A 16,240-nucleotide genomic window follows, 5' to 3' on the forward strand; every position below is an offset into this window, starting at 1 on the left:
TTTCATAAGTTGAATACACTCCTGTAATTGGCATCCAGAGAAAAAACAAGAACATTGCTGGGATGCCTGCTGGTTCAGTTTGAAGAACATGTGACTCTTGAGCTCAGGGTTGTGAGTTCAAGCTCACATGTTGGGTGTAGAGGTAACTAAAAGAAAATAAATAAACTTAAAGAAAAAAAAAACAACCAAGAACATTGCTAGTAAAACAAAAGATTGTCTCTGGGTGCCTGGTTGAGCATTTGACTCTTGATCTTGGCTCCGGTCATGATCTCTCGGTTCACGAGATTGAGCCCTGCATCCGGCTCTGCACCGACAACGTGGGGACTGGTTGGGACTCTCCCTCTTCTTCTCTCTCTGCCCCTTCCCTGCTGTCTCTCTTTCTCTCTCTCTCTCAGAATAAAGAAATAAACTTAAAAAAAACAAAAAAGATTGCTTCTGGAGAAATGCTTTTTCTTTTAATATAATATCAAGGTAAAAAGAGAAAATAGAAATTTTGGAATATAGCAGTCTAGTGATATGTGTTGACTTTATTAAATCTGAGGAATAATTGGAAGGAAAGCATAAATAAAAAGCTATTTTATGTGATGTGTGGTTAATTACAATCTAGCTTGTAGAATGGCTAATCCATAAAACAACAAGTTATGCTAGCATATTTATAACTAGAGAGCCAGAAATTTGAAGTTAACATGTAAGTGATTTGAGTCTGTTTAAGGCTCTAGTCAGTTTAGGACTTAAGTTTAGTAGTCAGAAAGACTCAAATTATTATTTTTTCTTTAAAAGCTATAAAATCCTTGCTTTTAGAATAGTATCCAATTTTATTAATGTAAAATCATGACTAATTTTATATGTATACTTAACAACTCAAGTTGGTATACTTTGAAAGTGAACATATATACATTTTAAAGTAATGATTTGTATATTTTTCTGATTAGTTTTGTGTTAACTTCTGGCAGTTGTATGATTTGATGTTTGTGCTTATTAAAACTAATAGAAGCTATAGTTGAATGGGTAAACTATTTCCAACATAACAGCTTCATCATGGGAATTTGGGAAATATTTTTTGCTGTGCTAGATATGGAATTTCAAAACTGTTCTATAAAGTAAGATGCTTAAAATTCAGAAAATTGATAACACAAGGCTAGAGAAGAGATTAAGAATGCCAACTTTGGAGCCAGAAATAGTGGATTAAATCTCAGCCTCACCATTTACCATGTGTGTTGTGGAGCAGGTTACTTAATTGTCCTCTGCCTCTGTTTATTCACCTATAAAGTAGAGATTACATCAGTACCTGCTTGTAGGTTGTTATGGCAATTTAAACAAGTTAAAATATGTAAAATGGCAGTGCCTGGTATATAATAAACCATATATAAATATTAGCTATTACTTTATTAAAATTTTTTTAATGTTTATTTTTGAGAGAGAGACAGAGACAGAGTGCAAGTGGGGGAGGAGCAGAGAGGGATACACTGAATCCGAAGCGGGCTCTAGGCTCTGAGCTGTCAGCACAGAGCCCTATGTGGGGCTCGAACTCACGAACAGCAAGATCATGACCTGAGCCGAAGTCAGACGCTTAACTGACTGGGCCACCCAGGCGCCCCTGTTAGCTATTAGTTTAAATATTACTGTTATTATTATGGGCTGTATTTATGGTATATTCAGTGAGATATAATATAACTTCATAAAGGAAGTAAAAAATTTTAAAACAAAATATATTCAGTTCAATAATAGAGTATATATGCTTATCAAGAAATTACCTAGTTCTATAAAAATTTCAGCTGTGCAAGGTCAGAAACTTAATTTGATCTAGTTTGCCCAAAGTTGATGGAGCACTTAGGGACTAACATGCCATCTGTTAGAAAGCTATGACCCTTCATTTTATGTTTACAGTGAATAAAATAGTCCCTGCCATCAAGCTTCTCCTTAGTATCAACTAATTTGGGAAACCAGATCAAAACATTGCTTATGAGCATAGGGTAAGAACAAAAGGACATTTTATCAAATATGGAAAAGATTACGGACGAAGTATTTCTATTTCTACAATACTCTACTCAAAACACTAGAGACTATGGGGCGTCTGGGTGGCTTAGTCAGTTAAGCGTCTGACTTTGGCTCAGGTCATGATCTTGTGGTTCGTGGGTTTGAACCCCATGTCAGGCTCTGTGCTGACAGCTCAGAGCCTGGAGCCTGCTTCAGATTCTGTGTCTCCCTCTCTCTCTGCCCCTCCCCTGTTCATGCTCTGTGTCTCTCTCTCAAAAATAAATAAATATTAAAAAACAAAAACAAAAAAACCCACTAGAGACTGATACATTTGCATCCACCAGACTGATCTTTTTCTTGTGTATGGAGGACTGGGTACACACTCACAGATTTACTCTATGTATTTTCTCATGCGGTGCCACACGGCTTGGACTACTAGTACAATTAACTGTTTTTTTTGGAATTACTTTCTTGCCCTGAATCAGTTTAGTTTTCTAGATTCGTCCTGGGGGTTTTTCAAATCTTCATAAGCACCATGTTCACAGATCATCTTTTAGAGCTAATGACCAATTCATTATCTATTTTTGGTACGTTTTTACAATTATAATTCTCAATGTTTGATTCTTAGCATTTAGGAGCACTTTAAGTTACAAATAATACCATGGTATAGAACAGCCTCCTTTTATGTATGTATGTATGTATGTATTTATTTATTTGTTTGTTTGTTTATTCAACATCATACTTTTATTTTTTTAAATTTACATGCAAATTAGTTAGCATATAGTGCAACAGAGATTTTAGGAGTAGATTCCTTAATGCCCCTTACATGTTTAGCCCATCCCCCCTCCCTCACCCCCTCCAGTAACCCTCTGTTTGTTCTCCATATTTGAGTCTCTCATGCTTTGTCCCCCTCCCTGTTTTTATATTATTTTTTGTTTCCCTTCCCTTATGTTCATCTGTTTTGTCTCTTAAAGTCCTCATATGAGTGAAGTCATATGATATTTGTCTTTCTCTGACTGACTAATTTCACTTAGCATAATACCCTCCAGTTCCATCCACGTAGTTGCAAATGGCAAGATTTCATTCTTTTTGATTGCCGAGTAATACTCCAATATATATATATATATATATATATATATATATGTATATGTATATATATATATATATACACACACACACACACACACACCACATTTTCTTTATCCATTCATCTATTGATGGACGTTTGGGGTCTTTCCATGCTTTGGCTATTGTCGATAGTGCTGCTATAAACATGGGGGTGCATGTGTCCCTTCGAAATAGCACACCTATATCCCTTGGATAAATACTTAGTAGTGCAATTGCTGGGTCACAGGGTAGGTCTTTTTTTAATTTTTTGAGGAACCTCCATACTGTTTTCCAGAGTGGCTGCACCAGCTTGCATTCCCAAGAACAGTCTCCTTTTAAATAACTGAATAAACCTTTAAGCCTTATTTGGTCTAAATCAAAAGAAAATTTTAATTTCAACTCAGGTCACAATCTCATGGTTTGTAGGTTCGAGTTCCGCATTGGGCTCTGTGCTGACAGCGCAGAGCCTGCTTGGTATTCTTTCTCTGTGTGTGTCTCTCTCTCTCAAAATAAATAAACTTAAAAAAAAAAACAACCCAAAACTTAAAACTTAAACTCTTAAAACTTACTAAAATTTTATCCTGTAATAAATGTTAATGCTAGTTAGCCTATCACCATGATAGGGCAAAATAGTTTCTTAGGCTGAGGTTGATCTTCTGCCTTTTGCCTTATTCCTTCCCTCATCTACCCACCAAACAGGCCTTTCCTACTAACCCTGGCTAAAGTCCATTGAAATACTAATATTGTTTTAAAAGGGAGTAAGGTGTGATTTCCCATGGAGAGTGGCAGCATCTACTTTATGAAACAGTTATGTTATAAAATTATGTATAGGTGAATTTGGAAATGGGAATGCATTTTCCCATGGGAACTGACAGTTGTTCCTCGTAAAAATGCTATTCTATTAAAAAAGTGACTAGTTTGGCCCATGACTCATGGAATCAATCACATATTTTTACATTTTGGTATGCAGCAGAAGTGCTTCATTTTGTCACACATAATTTTAAAAAGATTGTATTCAAGAGTTGAGATTGAATAAAATTAATAATTTTTCCTCCTTATTGAGGACATTCTGAAGTGAGACAAAATATATATATATTTTGGCTCTGGGTGTGTGGCAGTGAATAATGCAAGACTATCAATAACCAGAATCCTTTAGTGTCACCATGCAGAAAGTCCCAGCAGTTAAACCCACTATTGTTTTTGAAACAATGAAAAAGGCAAATAACGGTATTATTATGAACATAGTTCTTACCTCAAGACCACTAGGAGTCCTTACACAACAATTAACATTTTTTAAAATGTTTATTCATTTTTGAGAGAGAGAGAGAGAGAGAGAGAAGAGATAGGGGAGGGGCAGAGAGAGACTGGGACAGAGGATCTGAAGGTTCTGCACTGTCAGCAGAAAGCCTGATGTGGGGCTCGAACTCACAAACTGTGAGATCATGACCTGAGTTGAAGTCGGAGGCTTAACCAACTGAGCCACACAGGCACCCCATTACATGACCATTTAAGAACCAAATTTAGGCATTCATTCATAGCCTGTAAGAACTGGATAGATGTCTTTGGTTATTTACTTTTAAACTACTTTATTGAAATGTAATAAATATATCATGTAATTCACTGTAATTCATTGTTTAAACAGTTTAGTAGTTTTTATTATATTTACTGAGTTGTGCAACCAGCATCACGATCCAATTTTATGACATTTTAATCATTCTGTCACTCTACTTTCTATCTCTGTAGATTTGAGATTTGACAATTTTGGACATATAAATGAAATAATACAATACATGGTCTTCTGTGATTGGCTTCTTTTATGTAGCATAATGTGTTTGAGGTTTATCCATGTAGCATTTATCAGTACCTCATTCTTTTCATGGTGGAATAATATTTCATTGTATTCTGTTTTGTTTATCCGTTCATCAGTTGATGGATATTTGGGTTGTTCCACTTTTTGGCTATTATGAATAATGCTACTGTGAACATTTATGTACAAGTCTTTGTGTAGACATATGTTTTCATTTCTCTTAGGTAGATATCTAGGAGTGGAATGGCTGGGTCATGTGGTAACTCCATGCTTAATACTTTGAGGAGCTGCCAGACTATCCCAAAGCGGCTGCACCATTTTACATTCCTAACCAGCATTGTATGAGGATTCTCATTTCTCAAGCTTTGAAAGAAGGCTTATTTACTGAAAGGAAAATGGTGGTGACTCTGGCTAATTGGAGAGCGCATACCCTGCCTGAAGGCATTCAAATTACAGTTAAAAAGCAAAACAAAACATTGTGCTGTCCAAACAAAACAGGTCTTGGCCAGATTCAGCCCTTGGCTGCTGATTTGGAACCCCAGGTTCCAGGATACTTTCCTACTGAGTCTGACTTGACAGCTTTTTAAAAATTGAGCAAATTTTAAAAAGTAACAATGCAAAAAGTTTTAAAGAGTAAAACACTTTTATGTTAATTGATCACGTTAACAAACCATTACCAATACAAACAATTTAAGTCTTGTGTGAACCTCCTTCCAATTTTAATCCCTTTCCTCTCTACTACAGTTAACCACTTTCCTGAAGTTTTTTTTTTTATCTTTCCCTTGTGTTTCTTTATGTTTTTAGTTTGTGTACTTGTAAATTGTTTGCATATATTACGTGTATGTGAATGACTGTTTCTAGTAAAAGATCAGATAGATAAGTGACTCAAAGTTTGACTATTTATACAGTATAATGCCTGATTGATTGACTGATTTATAGCCTGGGGACAGGACGCGTGGGCAGGAAGAGCTGCCTAATGCCTGATTTTTAAAAGCAAAAAAAAAAAAAAAAAAGTGTTAATAGGAGCCAAAAGAAATATCATAAGTTTATCTTAGGAGGGAAGCTAAAAGTTGATATTTAATCACATACCATATTCCTCCTTTTTTCCTCTGAAAAAACCCAGACCTAAACCAAAGCTTTTCCCTCCTCCTCTATTGTTTGCAGTGACTTCCAGACAAGAATGGCAGTGACATTGTATTAGTGTGCCTCCAACCCTTTGAGGAGACTGTGGATCAGTGAGCTGTGCCTGTTCAGAGGTGCTGCTTGAAACACCACAGCTGAAACCTAATAAGAGAAGGAAATTCTCACTAAAAATTGCATTGTTCAGTCCCTTGGTCCACTAGTCTACTTTCCTCTTTAGCTCTGTGTTTTCTATCGTGTGTGTGTGTGTGTGTGTGTGTGTGTGTGTGTGTGTTATGTAACACCGTAAGAGTTAATACATTAACTTGGGAGTCTTTCTTACAATTCTTTTTCACCCTGTCCCACCAAATGTAAGCTTTGAAGGTAAGAATTTTCTGAAATAGAAAACATTTGAGAGTTAGACTTTAAGACCTTAATGAATGTGAACACTGATTTTTTCGTGGTATTTTGTGAAATGGTTTGTTCTTTAGTACATGGTCTGTATTTTGTGAAATGGTCTGTTCTTTAGAAGAGTTTCTTCAACATGGATGTCATTAGCCATAAATGGCACAGGTATGCCGTGTTTTTCTGTTCTATAGTAAAACTATGGTGCTTCCTTCTTTTTTCCCATTTGGTCATGTTTAACCTAAAGACTAATTGATATGTATGAGGATAACTGCCAGTCTAGTGAGAAAAATACCTGAGATGTTGGTCTCAACCAGTACTGGTTAGTAAGGTCATTAAAAATCTTTTTATTCTTGGGGAACCTGGATGGTTCAGTAGGTTGAGTGTCCATCCAGCTCTTGATTTCGGCTCAGATCGTGATCTCACTGTCGTGGGATTGAGCCTTGAGTCAGGCTCTGTGCTCATAGCACAGAGCCTGCTTGGGATTCACTGTCTGCTTCTCTCTCTGCCCCTACCCCATTTGCACTCTCTTGCTCTCTCAAAAATAAATAAATAAACTTAAAAAAATTTTTTTTATTCCTTTTGATTTTATACTAGACATCAGTTTAGTCACGTCATTATTACTTAATATGAGCAAAACATACTCCGTCTTTCTTTGGAGGTTCATAGTACTCTGATCCTGGTAGAAGAATGAATATGTGCATATACATTCAAATATATACAAACTTTAGTGAGGCTGACCCATGCATATACATTTCTCTTGCAAATGGATTGAGCAATGCTGCCTAGGAGAGGGCCTAATGCCAATAATTGCTTTGAAATATCAGAAGTCATTTTCGGAGCAATTCCTTGTTAGTGGAAGGCATCATTAGGTCATATTAGATGATGACTTTTAAAATTTTCTACTGCTATATGGATACTAATTTAAGTAAAGATTTTAATTGAAGGAAGTCATGCAAAATGTAATTATGGTATGTACAATAGACCTGTTTGTTCTTTCTGCTGTGAAATGACTTGAGTGAGGCTAATAATTCTGCCCAAATAGAATTTACTCCTCTGGAGAACATTATGTGGTATGTTTTAATTTTATAAAGAGCCTCTTCCTTGGGGAGCCTGTCCACCCTGATTATGTCAGAGTAAAGTGAGGAGAGCATTGTTCAGTATACTCAGAAAGTTAAGATGATTTTTCCCTCTATTTTAAAAAAGTACTATGACCATTGAGTATAGAAGTCATGTACTACTTTTGAATATAGTTATAAAAATGAATCAGATTGTTAAAGCTGAAAAGATAATAAAATATGTATAACTGTATTCATATCTTTATACAGTTAATATAGCAAATAATTAAATAGCTTTAAATATAGATTTTTTTGAAGTTTTGCCAGAAAAGGCTAGTAGATGGCCAAAATGAAATGTGAGATAGTTTGTTAGTAAACCTGCCTGAACAAAAATTAGACTTTTATAGTAGAATTGGTGATATTTTAACATTGCCATTGGGTATATAAATATTAATTATCTCATCCTTTTATTGGTATAACAAGAAATAAACTTTTAACTTTATTTTTTAAATGTCTATTTATTTTGAGAGAGAGAAAGAGAGCATGCGTGTGTGAGCAGGAGAGGGGCAGAGAGAGGGAGAGAGAGAATCCCAAGTGGAGTCCATACTGTTAGCACCGAGTCTGATGCGGGGTTCAAACCCACAAACTGTGAGATCATAACCTGAGCTGAAATCAAGAGTCGGACACCTAACTGACTGAGCCACCCAGGCACCCAGAAATAACCGTTTTTTAAAATACGAGAATAGAGAGTGTCTATCACTAAGTCTACTTGTTTACTAACATTTGCTATAATGAGAACTTAGCGTTATATGTGTTAGTTACTAGGTTAAGGTTAATAGGAATTAAATGTTTTGAATTTATCCAGAATTCGAGATTTGGCACAGAAAATTATCAGATAATATATATTAGATATCTAATTACAAATAAAATTTAGGTAAAACTATCAAGTCTCACTATTGAGGTTTTTAAATTGTCTTTGTTCTTTAGCAATACATTTTTTTAAGGGTTCTTTGTCTCAGTCTCTAGTGTAGGAGTTGTTGCTAACGTAAACTAGATATTGTATAAGAATCCAGACTTTTCTTTAAAGATAGAGGTAGCACTACTCCTTGAGGAAGTGTCACATGAGAAACCACTCTAACCCAAAAAGTTGCTGTATCACAGTACCTTAGCAATCTTTATGATCTGTTCAACAGTTCAACATCAGCTCTTTGCCAAGTATCAAGCTAAGAGTTAGGATAATCTTTATTAATCCTTAGTTCCATTACATCGTGGTTAAATTATTTTTAGCTTAGAATGTATGTAAACACTAGTAAAACAAAACACAAAGCGAAACAGAAGACTGAAGAGTTGAGAAGTTGAATTACTCTCTTGTGGACTTTGTAAGGTTAGATTTTTGCAGACTCAGATTTGAAATGATTCTATTGTTTAATTTTGAGCATTGTGCATTTTTTTATGAGAGTGACATTTAGCTAAAATGAAAAATGATTTATTTTGAACATTAGTAGTTTACGGTTCTGGAGCCCTGTTTACTTCTTCCTAAGTTTGTTAAAGAAGTGTCTTGTTTGATGGTGAATTTTACTTTTGCTTCATTTTCATCAAACCTCATTTATATATATTTATAATTAAATAAAAACTTGTATAAAATGGGTAATAATTAAGAGCAATACTGAGTCTTTATCTTCCTGTTTTGGCCCTTATATGAAATAAGTCGGTAATCCCTTTGTTCTACTTTTAGGAAAACTGAAATGGAATTTGCATAAAGATCACTAAGTAGGTAAAAGTTGTATTTGTCACTTAATTTTTAAAAACTTTTTGTTACAGAGAATTTAAAAGATACACCAAAGTAGATAGGATAGTATAATAAACCCCCATGTGCCTATTACTCAGCCTTCAAAATCATTAGCTCGTGGCTAATAAGGTCCTAATCAGATCTTCAATTCTTTCTTCTTTCCTATATTATCATCAAGTTTTCAGTGTTCACTTGTCTAATTATCTGATAAAGTTTTTTCCCTATAGTTTGTTTTGAATAGCATATAAATATGGTCTCTACATTGTGATTGGATTATGTTTTTTGATTTATTGCTCCTTCAGTTGTTGAAGAAACTGGGTTGCTTGTTCTGTAGATAAAGAGGTGAATTTATTACAGAGGATGTGTTATCCTTAGTTAGATGTCAAATCTTCCTGATTTTTCTGGTGAGTATTTTTATCCCAAAATTCCTTTCCTCTCTCTGACATTACCCTAGTTAAGGACCGTAATTGCCTTATGTTTAGATTACAACATAGCTTTTAACTGATTTCTGAAACCCACTAATACCAGACTGATCTACCTTCAAGACTGCCACTACTTCCTGTGTTCTAGAATCTTTTGAATTTAGAGCATTTATTATTTCTAGTAACTAAGAAATGTCACTGTCTAGGTGACATCTTTTATGTTTGTCCTGTCCTATTTTCAAATGCTTATATTGTTTAGCTTTTTCTTGTGTGTTTTGAGGCCCCTCCCCTTTTAGACTGGCTACTTGAAAGCTGAGACCACTTCTATTCTTTGTGTCACTTGCAGTGCTTTCCAGCGAGGTGTTCAGTGAGTGTTTCTTGATTATAGCTATTGTATTAGTGCTTGTTTTCAGAAGCTCCCTCGTTCTGGTATTACCCCCAATTAGTAATTGGAAGGGTGATTTATAAATCAGGGAGTTAGATTTTATGAAGAGTATTTTTCAAGACAGTGGTAGAGCCTGATGAGCCTTCTCCATCCACTTTACCATATGGAGGGCAGTTTTCTAGTATCCTTGCCCACTAGATACAGTAGCTTGTTTACTCCCATAGCACCACGGCTTTTGTTTTATTTTTGTCGTTTGGACAACAACCTTTTGTTTCAATGCTGTTTCATTATATTTAAGTTTACCATTTCCTAGTGATCTAATATTAGGATCATACTGTAGGATAAATTTCCTTTGGGAAGAATTTCCTGAAGATTAAATAACTCTGTAATATAGAAAATACATTTTGCCAACTGGGGTACATTTACCCATAGATGTGTTTTGTTTTGGTTTGCAGTTTCAGTATTTAAAAATCAGGAAGTTTCATATAAAAATTCAGATTTGTAGTTTTTCTTAAACAGCCCCAAAATCTGGCAACACTGGGCTTATTGCCTCCTTTGACAAGGCCATGAGCTCTTCAGGTCCCCAGCTGGTGAACTCCCTTATTTATGTTGTTTACCTGGCCCCTGTGGACCTTTCCATTTATAACCTTTGGTGTAGATTCTTACTGGTTCAGTCACAAAACACATTCTTTCCCGACCTCAGCTTAGGGGTTTGGGGCTCACATTACTCTTTGAGACCATCAGTGTTTGCATTCTAAATATGTTATCAGTTATTCTTTATTAAGAAATGCAAATTCCATAATTGTTGACATGACTTTATTTATGAATTATTAAGTGTTCAACTTAATACATTGTATACATTTGTAAAAATATAAAACAATACTATCTTCACTAAATGTGTAGTTATATTTACATATATAGTTTTCAGAACTGTGTTATTTTTCTTAAAATACTATGTTAACCTATAATCTTGCTATTTTTTAAATTAATTAATAAAATGTTTTAAAAATTTCTCAGTTTTAAATTCTCACTCAAACATGGACCTTAATTTATAAAAAAAAAAGCTCTTTAGGGTCCTCAGTAATATTTAAGAGTGTAAAGGAGTCCTGATACCAAAAGGTTTAAGAATTTCTGATCCTAAAGGATAATTAAAATTGTCTGAGGCACACACCAAAATTTTAGAACATAATTATTTTTCCCCTTCTGAGCAAATCATCTCTAGGTCCCTGCAAAAGCCTATTTAGCCCATGGTATTTCTGAAGTTTATAGCACTATTTAGCTAAGACATTTTAAGCAAACAATTCTTTGATTCAGAGTTCCAGGTTAGCAAGGCCAAGAAATCTAACCCTCTCTTTTATAGTGGGGAGTCAGGGATTACCTGGTTCTAAGCCTTTCTGATTCTCTTGCTCTTGATAGAGTTTGTCGGGTAAACGGTGGGAAGAGGATTTGAAGAAATGAGACGTAATTTTTTGTGATTTGGGATTTTTTGGGGGGCTCTCCTGTGAGATTCAGATGCTAGGGGGTGAGAGAAGGAGTTGTGGAGAAGAAAACAGGTTTCTTAAAGACTTTGGGGGTTTGAAATAATCCTACCTCCTTCCCTTTGAGGAGTGGACAAATTAGGAGAGAACATGCCCTGCCAGGACTTCCTGAAGTTTCTTCTCCCTCTTCTTTCCATCTATCAGTCACCCATTACTTGTCCTCAGCAGAGGATCAAGGGGGGAATCTTTCTTCCTCTCTCCACTTTGGTGTACTTTGTTCTATCATTACAGAGTCTTCACCTTATATTACTGGAGTAATAGAAGAGTTAAGTAAAGCAAGATATGGGTGGAGAAGAAGAATTTCTTTGCTTTTGCTGTGGTGAGATAGACAGGGAGATAGACAGTATGGAGAGACGTTCCCAGCAGCTGTTTGCGGATAGGGGAATTCCCAGGCCAGTTCAGTTGGGCAGCTGTCCAAGTAGAAGGATAGCACGTGTACTCCTGACACATGCTTGGTTTTTTTAAATTCTCTAGTTGCCAACACCTATCTTGTTTCTCCAACTATATTTTAGATCCCTTTGGGTTAGGGATTGAGTCTTATCCAGTTATCCTTCATGTTCAAAGGATTAATAGGTATAGAGTATCTATGTGCTAATATCTAGCATAGGGCTGAACACACAGATGCTCAAGCAATACTTTTAGATTGAAAAAAATCACGTATATTGTCCTGTTGCCCTAAGAGGAAAGTGGAAAGTCCTCAACCTAATCTCATACAATTTCCTTTATGATGTGGATTGGAACAGGCTCTACAAGTCTTACAAGAGTATATATGGAGAAGACAAATTTAGGTGTATTTTAACTGTAGTGCTGGTCATTGGAGGTACTTTGGCCTGCCATCCCTGGTCTTGAGGAGGGCTAGTTCTGATGGCTTTCTTGGTCTGTGTTGTAGCTTTCAAGAAGGAGCTCCTCCAGGTGTGAGATTCCCGGGACAGGTCTGTTCTTCATAGTGGGTTATGTGAAGTTCTGTGTCTACCAGGGTATTAAAGAGGACAGAAAGGGCAAGAAATGAGTTTATATTAAAAGTGAAGTGAAGAAAGCAAGAAACCTTTGACAAATCAAAATCCTGCTTACTGTCAACAGGATGGATTTATTTGATTGTAAATTTGTATGTTGGAAAATTTATAATAATTTAACAAAAAAATTGAAAAATATCTCTGAATAGATGGGGCGCCTGGGTGGCTCAATCAGCTGGGCACAGGTCATGATCTCATGGTCTGTGGGTTCAGGCTCTGCGTCGGGCTCTGTGCTGACAGCTCAGAGCCTGGAGCCTGCTTTGGATTCTGTGTCTCCCTCTCTCACTTCTCCTCTCCCTGTTGTGTTCTATCAAAAATAAATAAACATTAAAAAAATAATTAAAAAAAAATATCCCTAAATAGAAAGATCGGTAACTAAAGATTTCAGATGTCAACGGAATGTAGGTACTGTGAGGGAGAAAAGGATGGCCAAGACTAATCTTATTTTTATTTTCAGTTGGAAATATAGTAATTTAAGTTTCAGGATATCTGTTAGTTTTTATGTAGCTGGAGCCTTACAGATTTCTGGGAAGTTGAATTTGTGATGCATAAGCACTTTTGATTAGAGTTCTTTGTTTTGCAGCCTGGGACTTTTATAGCAATTTTATGCAAGAATACATATATATCTAAATCTTTATTAAGGTAAAACCTTTTCCTTTTTATTTCTTAGATGTTATAAACTTAAAAAAATTATCAAGTGTTGTAAAAAAATAAATTTTACCCAACAAAATGAAAACCATCATAAGAACCTGAAGAGTAGCTACTGTTCTTATAATTATACTTTATAATTTTACTTGACTTACATATCCTTCAGTGTAGAAAATTGGGTGACTTGATGTTTTGGTCATATGTAACAAATAAACTTCCTTGTTCAACTTTATTCGCAAAAAACAAAAACCCCGTGTATAAGTAAAACTTAGCCTGTTCAGTTATTACTCTCACTTAGTCTCTGGGCCAGTCATGGCTACCCTTGCAGTCTGCTATATACTCTTTGGGGGGATTGGAAACTGCAATATAATGGAAGCAAGTGGACACCATATACACATTTGGTACTATTTCACATTAGTCATTATAATTAAGTTATGTAAGTTAGTATAGGAAAACCCTATTGTGTGAAAATTCTTTTCCTGAAAGCTTGATTTATTAGAATTGAACCCACATGCTGGCCTTTATCCACTTGCATCAGGAAGGATGCTTAAAAGCAGCATACTGGGACAGAGGCTGGCTCAAGATTAAGTCATACCTTGGCACTGAACTAAGGCCTTGTCATTTCTGTAAGCTTCATAGGTTTTCTGACTCTTTCACCTTCGTCTCCTGTATCACATACTTTTTATGTGTCACTTTAGATCTTCCTGGCCTTATTCTCCCTAGAGCCTTTGATCATGTTGTAGCCCTAGCTGTTGCCAACTCAAACTGGATGCTGACCAACTTCATGTGGACATAATCTGACACCTCATGGCTCCCTCCTCTTCCCCTTTTTCCCTGGGACTGTGTTCTATGATAAGCCTTAGGTTTTGCTTTCTGAGGAATCCATGCTGAGAATGGACATCCTTTTTGTATGCCCTCACTCTATATGGTAATGGGTTGCCTTGATTGTGCATTAAGCTGACTATCAGTTGATCTGATATATTTTGGCCTAACCTGGTACTACTAATAAAGACTTGAACTTAACAGTTAGGAAGAGGATAGGCTTGTTGATCATAGAGTGAATTGATTTTTAAATTTATCAACCTTGGAAGAATTAGAAATGGTAAGGATTGAGGTGCTGCCAGTAGAGTTAACCATCATCATTGTTTATAAGGATAGGAAAAGGCAAGAGCTGGTTGAAGGGCATTCAAGAAGTAGGACTCAGACTACACTTTGAATTCTGGTCTGCCATTTACCAGCTGTGTGACTTTGGAAGTTTCCTTCACCTCCCTGAGCCTCAGTTTCATTTTCTGTAAAATGGAGGTGATAATACCATGGGCATAAATGAGTTATTTATATCAGATGCTTGGCACATGGTGGGTTAGTAGATGGTAGCTGCTGTTATTAGTCTTTGATTTATTTATCTTGATCAACTATATAAAACTTTTATTTATTGAAATGTCATATTTTAAGTAATTTTTTTTCTTTTTAAAAGTTTTTAAAATTTTATTTTGGAGAGAGAGAGCATGAGCAGGAGAGAGGGGCAAAGGGAGAGAGAGACTTAAGCTCCATGCTCAAGTGCGGAGCCTGATGCAGGGCTCAATCCCACAACCCTGGGATCATGACCTGAGCTGAAATCGAGTCAGATAGATGCCCAACTGACTGAGCCACTCAGGTGCCCCAATAATTTTTTTTTTCCAAACAACACTGACATACGCTAGATACTCAGTAAATATTTATTGGCTGGGTTAGACATGTGGTAAACTATCATACCATGTTCCTAATAACAAATAATGCCCTTTTGCTTTTAATTGGCAAGAATCTGAGGTGGTTTAAGCTGTGGTTTCTAGTTTCTTAACCCTCTAGATAGCAACTGCAAGATGTTTATTTCAGGGATTGTGGGTTTCCTCTGAAGTGCATTGATTTGCGTACTATTTCTCAGAGTTGGTTTCCTTGTTCTGGGCAAAGAACTATTATATATAGTAAAAGGAACTCAGCGGTCAAGGTTTTCGAATACTTGAAGGTGTAGGAAATGCAGAGACAGCTAGTTCAGAGTTCTTAGAAATACAAGGAGTGAATAGAATTTAGTTTTTGGATCTTCTGATTGTTGATAAATAGCACTTATTTATAGGTTGTATTATTGCTTACAGTGTGTCAGATACTTTGCAAGAGTTTTTTAATCTATAGGTATAACAAAAGTACCTACAACAAAAGATACAGGCACCATGCTTTCTCATAATTTTCTGGAGGTGAATGAGGCAGTAGGGCTTTCTGATATCACACAATTAGTAAGTGGCAGAGCTAGAATTGGAACTCAGGTTTTCCTGAGCTCATTTTCTCAAAGTCAGATGAACTCATTGTTTCTGTTTCCTTCTGAGATTTTACAGAAGAGTTTCTTCTTGATTTATAAACATTTGAAAAAATTATAATTGGTTATTTCATATTACAGCAAATAGGCATTCAGCAGTTATTGATTGATATTTATTATTATGTAACCCTGGCAAGGTGCCTGATAAGGGAAAGATAAATATGACATGCTCTTTTATTTATTTTATTTTTTAAAGTTTATTTTTAGTAACCTCTACATCCATGTAGACCCTGAGGTCTAGAATCACATACTCATCCCACTGAGCCACCCAGGCACTCCTGAACTGCCCTTTTAAAAATGATTTAAAAAAAAATACTTTTAATTTTGGAATAGTTTTAGACCTACAGAAAAATTGCCAAGCTATTATAGAGAATTCTTCTGTTTACCCGTCACCCAGTTTCCTTTACTGTTTATTTTTTATCATTAATTCAGCAAATATTTATTGAATGCCTACTATGTGCCAAGCATTGTTCTAGGTGCTAGGGATATAGTAGTGAATAAAACAAAGTACCTGGTCTTACGAAATTTACATTTTTGAGGAATGAATTCATTTGGGAGCTAAGGCTGGAATAACAAGGTACAAAAGAAAGGCTTATCCAAGATATAACTAGAACTTTTAATTTCA

The 16,240-nt window shown here is 35.7% G+C and overlaps 1 protein-coding gene across 3 annotated transcripts in view; it reads left to right on the top strand.

Annotated features, from left to right (window-relative positions):
• Positions 1-16,240, top strand: part of KIF13B (kinesin family member 13B) — a 199,708-nt gene that overhangs the window by 19,702 nt on the left and 163,766 nt on the right. The window contains exon 2 of one of the 3 annotated variants that reach the window (XM_049632359.1): positions 9,209-9,243. The exons of the other annotated variants lie outside the window; for them this stretch is intronic. The gene's annotated coding sequence lies outside the window, so the exon portion shown is untranslated. The remainder of the gene's footprint in view (positions 1-9,208; positions 9,244-16,240) is intronic. 3 annotated transcript variants of the gene reach the window in all.

This window comes from Panthera uncia, chromosome B1 (genome assembly GCF_023721935.1).
Source record: "Panthera uncia isolate 11264 chromosome B1, Puncia_PCG_1.0, whole genome shotgun sequence".
Taxonomy (NCBI): domain Eukaryota; kingdom Metazoa; phylum Chordata; class Mammalia; order Carnivora; family Felidae; genus Panthera; species Panthera uncia.